This window comes from Rhyacophila brunnea, unplaced genomic scaffold, assembly GCF_057557595.1.
Source record: "Rhyacophila brunnea isolate RB1 unplaced genomic scaffold, BYU_Rbru_1.0 scaffold_138, whole genome shotgun sequence".
NCBI lineage: Eukaryota > Metazoa > Arthropoda > Insecta > Trichoptera > Rhyacophilidae > Rhyacophila > Rhyacophila brunnea.
The window spans coordinates 280,904-294,725 of NW_028232794.1; the positions used below are offsets into that span (position 1 = coordinate 280,904).

At 24.2% G+C, this 13,822-nt stretch overlaps 1 non-coding gene across 1 annotated transcript; it reads right to left on the reverse strand.

The window, feature by feature from the left end:
* Positions 1-201: 201 nt before the first annotated feature.
* On the reverse strand, positions 202-279 carry TRNAL-UAG (transfer RNA leucine (anticodon UAG)). Its single transcript has one exon. It is a non-coding gene; the product is annotated as a tRNA-Leu (tRNA).
* Between the last annotated feature and the right edge of the window lie 13,543 nt (positions 280-13,822).

Below are 13,822 nucleotides of genomic sequence, written 5' to 3' on the forward strand. Positions count from 1 at the left end.
TATTTTTGAATACTTTCTGTTGACAAAATTTTAAAGGATAATGTCTAATAATATTTATATTTCTAGTCCGAAAAACTCTCAGGTAAATATGAGAACTATTTATTGCAAATTTTACAGTATGAAAATTAAAGTAATCAAAAGATCTACAATCAAAGGTTTTAATTTTCTTACTTTAAATCAAATTAATATATTCTATTAAAATAGTGTGAGGGGGATTCGAACCCCCGCCCGAAGAATGGACTCTAATTCCACCGCCTTAGACCACTCGGCCATCACACTAAAAATTTGTTTAATTATTTTATATTATTATCTTTAATAAGAAAAAACCATAAAATTATATTGTAATGGAAAAAAAGACGAATCAGAAAATTATTTTCTATTCAAATTATAAATTCATATATCTAGAGCTATTTTCTACTGTAAAAAATATAAGGTATGTATTTTAGTTTAAAATTTATACTTGCTCTAATTATTTCTCGCCATATATTTTGTATCTTATATATTTATCTTTGTGTGATACGGATGATTATTGATTTATGCATTTTAGGGCTAAAATATTAGTTTTTGCTCTCAAGCACAACTTGCTCGATCTCTAGTGCGCACAGCGTATTAATACTTTCGACTATTTTTACCTCTCTGAAGTCTTCTTCAATACCTCTTCTCCGTTCAAGACTTTTAATTCAAAGGGTTTCCTTTCCCAAGGTTTGTACATATGCCATAATCTGGTTCGTTATTTAGAGTTCCTTCAGATAGTAATGTAGACAACATAACGCTAGATATATTAAATAATATAAATCAAAATAGAGGTTATAGTTACCATTATGAACCATTATTATTTTATACTAACAATTAATCATGTATAATCCAAGAACATGGACATATGATTTACGTTTTCTTTGGGAAGATTATTATTTACTCGGGATATTAAATTCATGCATGTATGAAATATATAATCTATTCGGCTTTATTAAATAAATAGCAAGATAGAATTATAATTCAATAAAATTTAAATGCATGCATAAATGAAATAAAATTTATAAACCCAGTTGAACCGACTATCAAGATATATATTTAATTCATTAACTATAAATTCATGCATATTTTGAAATCAAGTTATTCAAAATTGAGTCTGAATTTAAAGTTGTATCTACTAAATTATAGAGTTAAATTCATGCATATTTTGAATTCAAGTTATTCAATATTGTGTCAGAATATAAAATTATATCGATTAAATTATAGATTAATTGATTCATGCATAAATATAATATAATTTATAAATACAGTTGAACCGACTATAAAGATATATATTTAATTTATTAAGCATAAATTCATGCATATTTCGAATGCAAGTTATTCAACATGTGTCTGAATATAAAATTATATTTACTTAATTATAAATTAATTGATTCATGCATAAATGAAATAAAAATTATATATTATTTTTAAATGTATATCAAGAAATATTATTTAATTTATTATTATTTTTAATGTGAATATTTTGGGTCGACCTCTATATTTTTTCAAATAGACTGTGTGATATAATCCTTGGAGCAAACTTCATCATATTTTTTACCATCTCTTCCTCTGCTATATCCTCATCGATATCCCTTCTTCTTTCAAGACTTATCAGTTTTTAATTTATTACAATATAAATTCATGCATAAATGAAATAAAATTCAATAAAAATTTATTAATGAAAATTTAAAATAAATTAACAGATTTGATATTTTTGAAAAAAAAAATTTAAGATAGAAATATTTTAAAACATACAATAATTTTTTCTAATAATGGCAGTAAAGTATACGATTAATTTTCAAAATATTAAAATTTTTATAATAAATAAAATATAAATTTTAAAATAATATTTATCTCACATATTGTATTTGTAATACGATTAGAAACAAATAATAATATAAAAATTGATTTAAGACAGTTTCAAAGAACCATCAAAAATATTTAGATAACAAGCAATGGTTCTTGAATAGTTTCAGATCCTGATAAATAAAATCACACAAAAAAATAGCAAAATAATCAGTAATCATAAAGAATAGTTTCAAAAGTCCTAAATACATTAAGACTACTAAATAAATTAAATCAATATTTTCTAAATTACTTAATACTGATAATTAACAGCAAAATAACCATAATAAGAATTAAAAACCCCCAATCCTAAATGACGCTTCCCGTATTTCCTATATTTACAGTTCACGTAGAAGACATATACGTAATTGCAGGTGGTGGTGGAGGAGACCCAACATATGGTAAACAAAACGGAGTACTCGTATATGATTTAACAACATATGATGGAATATGCTGGTGTGATACAGGAGACGATGTAATTGACCGTATAGAGATTTTAGAAATTACTAATCCAGTAAAAGATAAAAACAATCGAAAAATTATTGAAATGGATTTTGATGACATTAGTGAAGAAAATAACGAAAATGTAAAAAGTGCTGGCAAAAGAGATTCTAAAAAAGGGAATGATAAAAAAGTAAGCTTGAGTGAATCTGATATAAATTTGTCCATGCAAAAAAATATATCTAAGAAAAATCAAGTCAGTTTACAAAAAGAAAAGCATAAACCACAAAATAATGTGCAGCCAAGAATCGTTGCCAAAAAGAAAATTTTTATGGCGGTATGCGGTTTGCATAATTTTTATATAATAAGTTTATTTGGTTACGATATCAAAATTTTAAAGAAATTTAATATTCGGGCTACGTGCACATTTTTCAAAAATAATTGCTTGATATTTTGTACCGACAAAAAAGAAATACATGGTGTTTTTGATTATCGAAAACTCACAGAAGATAATTTTGAAAAAACTAAAATAGTTTATGTAAATCGTAACGATTCGGATTCTGATACAGCGGAATCATCAATTTTTTCTATAAAAAAGAAAAAAAGAACAAACGAATTAAAATTTTATTGTATAAATAATGAGCCTAAGACCATAAACAATTGGCACTCATTTTTTGTCATAAACAAAACGATACATAAAATTTATATTGAAGATAACAAATACTGTTTTGATTTCCAGGGCTCGAAAAGATCATTCGAAGACGAAATATGCGAAATATTTTATAACGAAGCAAGACAAGAACTCATATTCTTTACCCGCGGAGAAAGAAGTAGACTTATCGTTCTACATAAAAATTATGAACACTATCTTCCTATCGACAAAATAACAGCCCTTAAATGTTCAAATAAAGTATGTTCTGTTGCTACAGGAAATGGTTGGGTACATGTTTATACTCACCAAAAAAAATCAAACGTCATGAAATTGATCTATAAGAAAAAAGTTTATAATTTACCACTAACTGGTGTTGATTATATGAATAATTACATTTATTTTACGTGTTTCAATGGTCTGATTGATAGAAAAAAGGCAGGCGAAAGAAAAATATATTTTTTTATTTTTCTTATTGTTTTGGCTATTCTTATTGGATTTCTTCGACAGTAAATAATGTACAACATTTTTTGACAATAAAAAAATAAAGAAAACCCCAATTTTATATTATTATAGATCTCATATTGTGCAAATGTTAATCACATTAATTTTTATGAATTCTAATCTTATTATACATCTATTATCATACAAATATTTGATAAATATACTGTATGAAAGAATGTTAAATCCATTTTTATAAATTTTATTATTGTTATAGATCTTAAATTATACAAAATTTTGATAAAAAAACAAAAAAATATTAGTTGCATTAATTTTTTAAAATTCATTCTTGATATACACTAGTATGATACAAATATTTGATAAATATACTGTATAAAAGATAGTTGCATTAATTTTTTAAAATTCAATTCCTATTAATATCTTATAAAGACACTTGAACATATCACATTTGAGACAAGAAGAGTAGTTGATTAAGATAGATCAGGGGAAGGATATAAAAAATATATCAAGTAGTTGTGCAATGTTTTCAATAGGCTGACTACGTTTCAATAGATATAATTGATAAAAAGAAACATAACACATAAATAAAAAGTAAAAATTAACATGCTCAATATAGTATGAATAATATCTATCGAATTTTTGTAATAAAAAACCAAGAGCAATAGCTTATTTATAAATACAACCTGTATCTTTATCATGCACTAATGTTTCTTGAAATATTTATGGTATTTATTGTAATAATCACGTAATCTAAAAAGCAAAAGTATATATCAAATATTTATTTGTTTCAAGTTCTATCGAAATTAAATAAAAATAAAATAGATTTGTGCATGAGAATTGTAAATAAATTTTTATACTCGACGAAATAATTTGTAAATTTTCATATTCTTATGTGTACGTTTTAACTAGCGTTAAGAGAACTTATACCAGCGAAAAAAGTATTCATTGTGAGATAATAAGAAAATATTTCTGATAAATAAATCTTCTTTCTCTTTACAAATTGGGTTTTGAGATTCTAAATTGCAACTTTTAGTCTTGAATAACAAAAATAAAAATTCCGAACTCTGATGTCAAAGAAAACAATTGTTACAAAATATCCCTGAATTTATAATAAAAAAACTAGGGAGATACATGTCAATTTTTAACAACAGAAGTCGTAGAAAAGACAAGTAAATCTAAAAAAATATAAGTTGAATGTATTTCAGTTAAAATTGACATAATATAAACCTATTTGTCTTTTATAAATATTTCAAACAATAGTATATAAAATCTTAACCCGATTTAAGTTTATGATAAATACTCTTTTTTTGTATATTTTTTCTAATTATCATCATATTATGCATACTAAACTAAAGTGAACTGAAAATTGTAAGGAAAATGGGAAGAATCTTTTGATTATGAAAATAAATTTAATGTTTTGAGATTATGCGCTACAAATACTTTTGATCTATATATTATAAAATGAATTCATATTTTTTTTAACTTATCAAGTAGTCATACGTTTTTGTAATATGCGGGATTAAAATTCTTTTGTAAAATTAAACTTATAGTTTTTGTAAATAAAACACTTTACACCCACAAAACTTAAAATAATGCTATAAAACAAGAAAAATGTATCGAATGATAATAAAGAACCAGAACAGGTTTATATTTTAGGCCTAAATAAATAGTTTTATTTATAAATAAATTATACATGTGATAAATTGTGACTAAGATTAAAATACGTTAAAAATTTATTTTTTCTTATAATATAAAGTAAATATAATTACGGGTAAATTTTTATAAATTACACCCAATACAATGTTATTTCTATGTAAATTTGCAAAAATCCGGTTAATGGTACTAGATCCTTAAAATTCCATGTAAATTACATAAAAAAGATAAAATTTCCTGAAAAGCGCTATATCCATGCATTCAAATATGATCAAACTATAAAATCGAAAAATTATGACCTTAATAAAGCAAGGCAAATTTTTTTTTGATAAAAACGCATTAATAGCAAATAGAAACAAATTTAAAACGACAGAACTAAATATGGCGTATTTCACCATTTTAATTTTCTATCTATAATTTATGACTAATTTTCGGAATTTTCATTAATATTAGTATTTCAAGATTTATTTTTAGTCTAGAATTTTACTTAATTCTTTTCAAACAAAATATAGTGGCGGTCTTTTCCACTTTCATTATTTCCAAATTTACGTATTTCATATAGATAAATTATGAGTGCCACTTATTTATGTGTTTTTTTATAGTTCCCATGGTTTTAATATTTATTTCTATCTATTTTAAAATTTCATATTTTGTTGTTAATTTAAAAGCTTTCAATTTCGGATTTCTTACCAAAATCCTAAAACCTCTTTCGATTTTAAAAAATATTTTGTAATATTTCTTTTCATAATGATTATTAACCGGCAGTAAAAATATCTCGAATCCCTTTTTCTACATTTTGATTATTAAATTTTTAATCCTCATAGCTTTATTTTATGATTCATATTGACAATTAATTATTTAATTGAGCTGTGAATCTATATTTTTTTATATATTATACATATATTACTTTTTTTAAGTTATAGTGCGATTTTAAAAGAAACATTAATTGTGAAAAATCTGAATCATCAATGAATTTAAAAGAGATTAACTTGGGAAAATAAATCACAAAAAAACTAAAGATTAAAAATATATTTAATCCATCAAAAAACCAATAAAAAAATATTTATTCATCAAAAAACCAAAAAAATATATATTTAATGCATTTTTAGATATTTAAGGAATCATCTTTACGTTTATTACACACCCTTTCTATTTTTTCACTAACGCATCATTTATGTTCCAAATTTATGGCCAAAGAGAGTTTTAGGAAGTATATTTATACACGAAACCAAAACTTTCTTATTTTTTGATCAAAAAAATACATTTTAAAACATTAAATTTTCGTTTGTAAATTCAAGCCAAAATTTAGAAAGATGAATAATTCCTAAGAAGCCATGTTTTATATAAAAATTTTATAATTAATTAGTCTTGGTGGCTTTATGCAAGGGTTGACTTGTCCTAAATTTTATTGAATCTAACATTATCCTTAATACGATAAAAAATATTTTGGCACACAAAAGGTGCTAAATATTTCTAATGCATGTTTTTTTATGCTAAAATTGTATAATTTGAGTAGCTTAATTATTATTTCTATAATTGCTATTTTAACGATTAAAGTGCTTAATGAAGCCGACAAAAACGAATGCCATAATTATAAAAATTTTAAATACCCGTTTTTCTGTTAAAATTCATCAAAAAAATACGAATATTTCTTCGAGAAAAAAAGTAACAACACATGTTATGCTAGAAGTAAAATTTTAACTATTAGAAATTTTTTTAAAAGATCTTTTATGCTTCACGTAGATCATATTTTAGGATACTGGATAAAAGATAATGATATAAACTAACAAAACATTCAATATTTTATTGATGATAGCATCTAAATTGTTGAAAACAAATTTGTGAGTTTCTTAGCAAAGAAACAAAGTTAATTCCCGTAATAGATAATTATACATTCAGGGAAAATTTCATAATTAATTTTAAAATTTTAGCTAGAATAATAAAATTAAACATAATTTGCAATTTCTTTTTTAAATAAATTTTTTATCGTATCTTTTTACATAGTAATGATCGGTAGTTTTTAAGAAAATTATTTTATGTCAAGCTACTATAGAAAAAGATCTTTATTTTATATGAAAATAAAATTTTCAAAATAAATCATATGAATTAAGCATTTAACTACATAAATGATTTTTTTTATTAAACATATATTTATAATCAGGTTATAAAGAGTATTATTTTTTATGCCTTACACAGCTATGTAAACAATGATTTACAACGAAATAAATACACCAAATTCTGTAAGATTTAATAGAAAGTGTACAACATCATAAAATATACCAAAAAAAATTTACGGCGGAAACCAAATCAACAAATAAATTCAACCATAGGATTAAGAAATACCCTTAAAATAATATGTATTTTCTAGAGTAAAAGATATAGCCAAGAGTATAGATATGATCAGTTTATGATAAATTAATAAAGTTAAGTTTATAGAAAACATCGTAAGCTCCATTTATAAAATAAACCGAAAAATAAAACTATTTTTCTCGATATATATATGTAAATAAAGTTTAGGATAAACTTATAGATCAAAGTATTTAAATTTAATTTTTTTTATTCGAAATATAATTATTAACATACAAATTATGGCTTCTGCCAATTGACTTCATCTGTCATATCAATGGTAAACAACTGTTCAATGCCACCATCACAAGGTAACATAACAATACCCCACTCCTGTAGTTCATTATCACCATCCCATAGCTGCGTGCCCACAGTCAAGCATAAATCCTCTCCATCAAAAGAATCAGTAGATCTTTGAGCAGAAGCAGAACCCTGTATACTTTTTTGAATAATATTGACGCCAAATCTTGATTGACTTATATGAAAAAGATTTTGGTTAAATTTAGACAGATTACAAACAGAAAGTGGTTTATAATATCCATTCGCGCATATATCTTGGTCCTCTAAACTTATAATATATTTCCCCAACATTTTTCTTATACTACAACTTGGCATTTCCGGATTATTTAATTTGTATTTTCCATTTATTGATAATACTACTGTACCATCACCTTTTAGCATTAGATACTTTTCGTGCAAATCTTGGTCATACTTCAGCCAAACATAGCGATCGATAAGTGGAATACTGTTGACGTAAGGTTCGTATCTTTCTACAAGAACTTCTGGATTTCTTAGATCAACATATACAAGGAGTGATATCGGAGATATTAATTTTATTATTCTTTTTAGTGGTGTAATCATTCTTTATTTTTCAGCTTATCCGTAAGTAACTCTAATACAAAACATATATTTGATTTAAAAGTGTTTCTGATAAATGAAATTTGTATGAGTTTACATTGAAGTTATCTACTAAAGTATTAGGATAAATTAAAACTAGGTTTCGACCTGTATTTATATTTATTGTGCAACAGAAGTCTATATGAGAGAGTAATATTAATTTACTTTTGAATAAACAAGAAATATAATTCATATCATGTTTGTTTATAAGATAAGACTTTTATTGGTGATTATTTTTTAAACTATTAAATCTTTGATTCAAACAACATAATTTAATTCAATTTAATATAAGACATGCTAAAAATCAAATTGCTTACAGACATTATATTCGTAAATATAGAAAAATAATACGAAAGGAGCGTAATATATTCGATTTATTGTACATTTAATTTCAAATCAATATTTAGATCTAATGAAATCCTAAAATATGCTGATTAAATATTTAAAGAAATATTGTCTTATATCAAAATATTTAGAAATATTCCATAAGCAAATGAATCAATTTTTTTTAGTATAGATAATTATAATTTTGTCATCAAATGGTTTAGGATAAAAAATCAAGCTATCAAATATTAAGTAAAAAGTAATTGAATTTTTTTTTCAAAAATTTGAAGTAAGGGATAGAAATGGTAAAAATAATGATATTATAATATTTAAATACTTTACATGTGTATTAGAAGATAAAACAGTTTTTAAAAGAAAAAATAAGTACATCATATATATAAATTGTCAAACATAGGCGTAGTAGTCTAATAAATATGAAATAATATAATCGATAAGATATGAGAGAATTTTAAAAATACGAATAATCACTGCATACTAAATATTTTTCCATTTAGAATCTAGATTGTCGAATGCGAAGGATCTTTATAATATAAAAGGATTTTTCTTAATTCTTCATAAAATTTCATTTATCTCTAAAACATCAGAAATTTTTGTCAATTAAATAAGTAATTCATATATTTCTCGAAAAAAACACCGGTAATTTTGAATAAAAATATTTCTCTAGTCACAGATAATTTAATTTTTTCATTGTTTTAAATTTGCAAAAATAATAATTATCATTTTTACTATGATTATATCTAGAATAAACCTGTGAATTGTCACTTAAACATGATAAAATTGGAATTTCTACTTATCCGTGATAATAATAAAATAATTATAAAATTAATTAAAGTAAAATAAAGGATGTTCAAAACTTAACATATAACATACAAATACTTGTTTATATTCTTATAATTTATGTGCTTAATAAGATTCAAATTTTTTTATATCGTTTCGTGTAATTCTTAATTTATTGATTTAAAATATACACTTTTAATTTTTCAACAAAAAATGTACTGTAAAAGAAGATACAGTATTCAGATTCAGACTTATAATTAAAAGATAAGAAACGCAAAAGAAGCTTATTTTTTTTATAACAAAATTTAATCAAAAATTAATATATTTTACAAAACACCCCCAAAAAAAGCGAATAAAAGCAGAAATATGTAACAGAAAATGAGAATTACGAATTCAACTTTTCTATTTTTTATAATCTCAGATTCAGAATTTTTTGGAAAACATATAAACTAAATTCAATTATTTATTATGCAAAGATAAATATTATATATTTCAGCTTGATAACAATAAAAAATTACAGACACTAATATTAGATATACCGTATAATGCATTTAATTTATATATATTATAATTTTCAGGTTACATTTCATTTTGATGGAATTAATGAATATAGGCAAGAATTAAAACTTTAAGAATTTAATACAAAATAGAGAGCCATTTTTCCAATTATTTCCGTTTAAATCTAATATCCGAATTTATATGCGTTATTCATTCAAAAAATACTATTCTAGAATAAAATCACTTAGTTATAACATAATTATATTCAATCAAATTATGATTCTGCCCTCGTATATATATTCTATTGCAACCTTTATTTATTATTCATTGTTAAATAATAAAACTTATCATTTTGAATTTACATCATAGTGTTAAATTCAAAGAATTTGCATCAAAAATAAAATTAGTCTCCACAAAAAACGTCAAGGGTAATTTGATCAAGGTAGAACACAATAAATAAACTTTCTTTATTTAGATTTTACAGTATTTTTACACAATTATTTTCGACATTTAATATATACTTCGATACCTATAATTATTTACAGTAAGATTCTTGCACCTCAGATGAAAGAGAGACGATAAATAAGTTTTATTCACTTTTTAATTGATTTGTAATAAAAGATATTCAATTGCAACTATTTTATACAAATAAATATATATTTATCGAAACATAGAATTATAAAATTATTGCCATATACTTCTACATTCTATTTTTTTAACTGTTTAAACAGTGTATAACTAGCTAACTAGAATTGAAACGTATGTAAAGAGGTAGAATAATGTTAAAGATTCGCATAAATTGTCACTTATTTCTGTAAAAGATTGTATCCGATTTCAATATATAAACAATCTCATTTTGCACGAATTTTACAAGTTGTAACACGTTGTAGAGATGATAAAGACGTTATTTTCAGAACTAGATAAAACTAGCACAATTTTATATCAAAAGTTAACATATAAATATTAACCAGTTATTTTTCATAAAAAATATAAGATTGATAAGAACGTAGCACAAAAAATAATATATTAGGCTCTTTTCAATGCTATATAAAAACTTGATAATATTTAAAATATTATAATTGTAAATAACACAAAAAAAATGTGTCTGTTTCCCATAAAAGCCATACATTTATGCAATACGTACGCATAATTAAATTTATCTGCTTTTGTGAGGTAGCCGTAAATTCGTTAAGAAGAAAGACAAACTTATTTGTTTAAAAATATTTGCTAAAAAGGCATTCAAAAAAATCAGAAATAAATAGTCAGTATTTTGGGTTAAGTCGGGCAATATTAAAGTTTCTAAAAATTATCCGCATAGATATGTTTCTTTATATCATAGAAACACATACAAACGACAAAAAAGTTGTCTATGTGGGATAAAGAGATTTCTAGATCAAAATATATAAGCAAAAGAGAAAAATCGTATTTTCTTGTTTCTCAAAGGTTTAAAAATAAATGATAATGTATTTTTGCAGCAAAAAAAAACATCAAAAAAGTAATTACAAATTTAACAACCTGTGTAGTTATGTTTGTTTTTATCTTTAAAATATGACCAATAAAAATTAAAAAAAAATGTAAGCATGTTTATTTCGCAATAAAATATTTTTAAATGCCAAATCTTATATCTCACAAGTTTTATATTCCTTTTGCATCAGTATGAGATTGTTATATTTGTCATATTGATAATAAAATTACATTTCAAAAATTGATTAGATCTTAGAAAAAACGAATAAATTTTGGTTAGATTAGTTTTACACTTTACATATTAGGCTCTATACGCAAAGATAAATTTTCTAAAAAGTTCTATTTTTCGCGATAGTTTATAATTAACAGGTTTTAAATATAATTGACTTTAAATAAATGCTATTTTTGCCCGCTTAGAGCACAGAGGCAAATATTTTGGCAAACATGAAATATTATCGCTCAAATTTTGGAATTTATACTTGAATATAAGAAGCCCAGTTAGTTAAATGACATAATAATATCTCAGTTTATGTACTTCCCTTCAGTTTTAGCTCAGGTAGAAAGGTTTACGTCTTATATTGTTTATATAGTAGAAATAGTTTTATTTTCAATTTAAAAAGAATTCTATGAAATACTGGAATAGTTTACTCTAGTTTGAAGATGCAAAATTCCATGCTTGAAAATCAATAAACTTTGCTGAAAACTGATGTGTTAAAATATACGATTGTAGTATAAATAATAAAACGATTTCAGGATGATTTAAGCTAAAGAAGAGATACAAATTACATATCTTTCAGCATTCAGGCAATAAAACGTTCTTTTTATAACCTACAATTTACTCCAGACAGAATATTAAAACAAATTTTATAGTGTATTTTTTTTATAAAATGAAAGAAAAGCACGTAAAAGGCATTGAGTGTATTAAAAGCTTCTTTTTTTCAATTTTCATATATCATTTTAATCATAAATGTCGCAGAATATTATCAAAATAATTTATAAAAATCATTATATTCGATAAATAAAATGATAAATTCTTAAATGTAAAATTTAATAAGTTTTCTCAATATCAAGAAATTAGCGATAAAAATTTTCGATATGGTTAAACATAAAAAGCTGATCTGGATTTCCCATTGTACACTTTCGTAACAATGTAGGCCAGCTCTCAGTAGCTTCATATCCAAGACGATCTCTGATGCGTGTAATACACATATTTCCCCGATAAATATTATATCCCTTTGGTCCAGGTCTAATATACCAAATAGCATCACGTCTATAAATCAAGTTATTAGAGCAAGCCGAAATATGTCTTAAAGGTCCATGACCACAAACTTTCATTCCATTAAAAATTAGGTAATATCCATTTATTTCTTCAGTGGCTGGCACGATTGAAAGATTAGCACCCGCATTTTCGAGTGGTGGAATCACAAATTCTTTTATTACTACCAATACATTATCTCTATTCAATGAAAAGTATTCTAATGGAAATACGCCTTTCATATACAAAATACGTTTTGTGCCTGGAAATCCATGTGATATACGTACATCTTTGTGGGATGAGCATGCCAATGATAATTCACCAATAGGTTTGTCAAAGAAGTGAACATATGTGTAAACTATTGAGCTTAATGAAGACCCAAGAAAAAGGAAAAGTATCATACAGATACTATGGTGCATTGTTTTATAACTCTACGGTGGTATAGATAAGAGAGGTTTCGTAAACAATGATGATAAAATGCAATAAAAATGCACTAAAATATAGTATTATTAATCATGGCCAGTAAATAAAATGATACATTATACTTGATGTATTATTTATCAGTTTTAAATTTTATAGTTCTTAATCAATGATTCAGAAATATTTTGAAACAAATTGAAAATAAGAACATCGTTTCTAATTATTTTAAGAATGCACATAATAACTATTTTTACATGGTTGTATATAGCTTCATCGGAGCTTATTGATGTCTTAAAATATGATCCAGGCAAGCATCCAGTAATCCCAGGAGATAATTTAATGATTTTTCAAAGATTACGGCATCAGTTATTTTTAAGTATAGATGAAGGAATAGCAGTTTTAAACAATAGCTTGCTAAATGAAGACTACAGCGATCCAGTTCTTCCAATTTCTATACGAAGACTTGATGAAATATACTATGAGATATTTATTGATGGATATAATATTTGTAGTTATGGTTCTTTCCAAGATGTTGCCGAATGTAAAATGGATCCTAGAGGTGACTCAAAGTGGATTCTTGAAGGGGATGATAATATGCTGATAATTCAGGGTAAGGGTGGATGTTTGTCTAGGTATAGTCCTAAAAGAGCTGAAGATAACTACAAACATGGTGTAAGAATTGAGTTTTGTAATGATAAAGGAGAACAAAGATGGGCTATTCAAAGAGATTTGATAATTTAGGACTTAATTTCTGT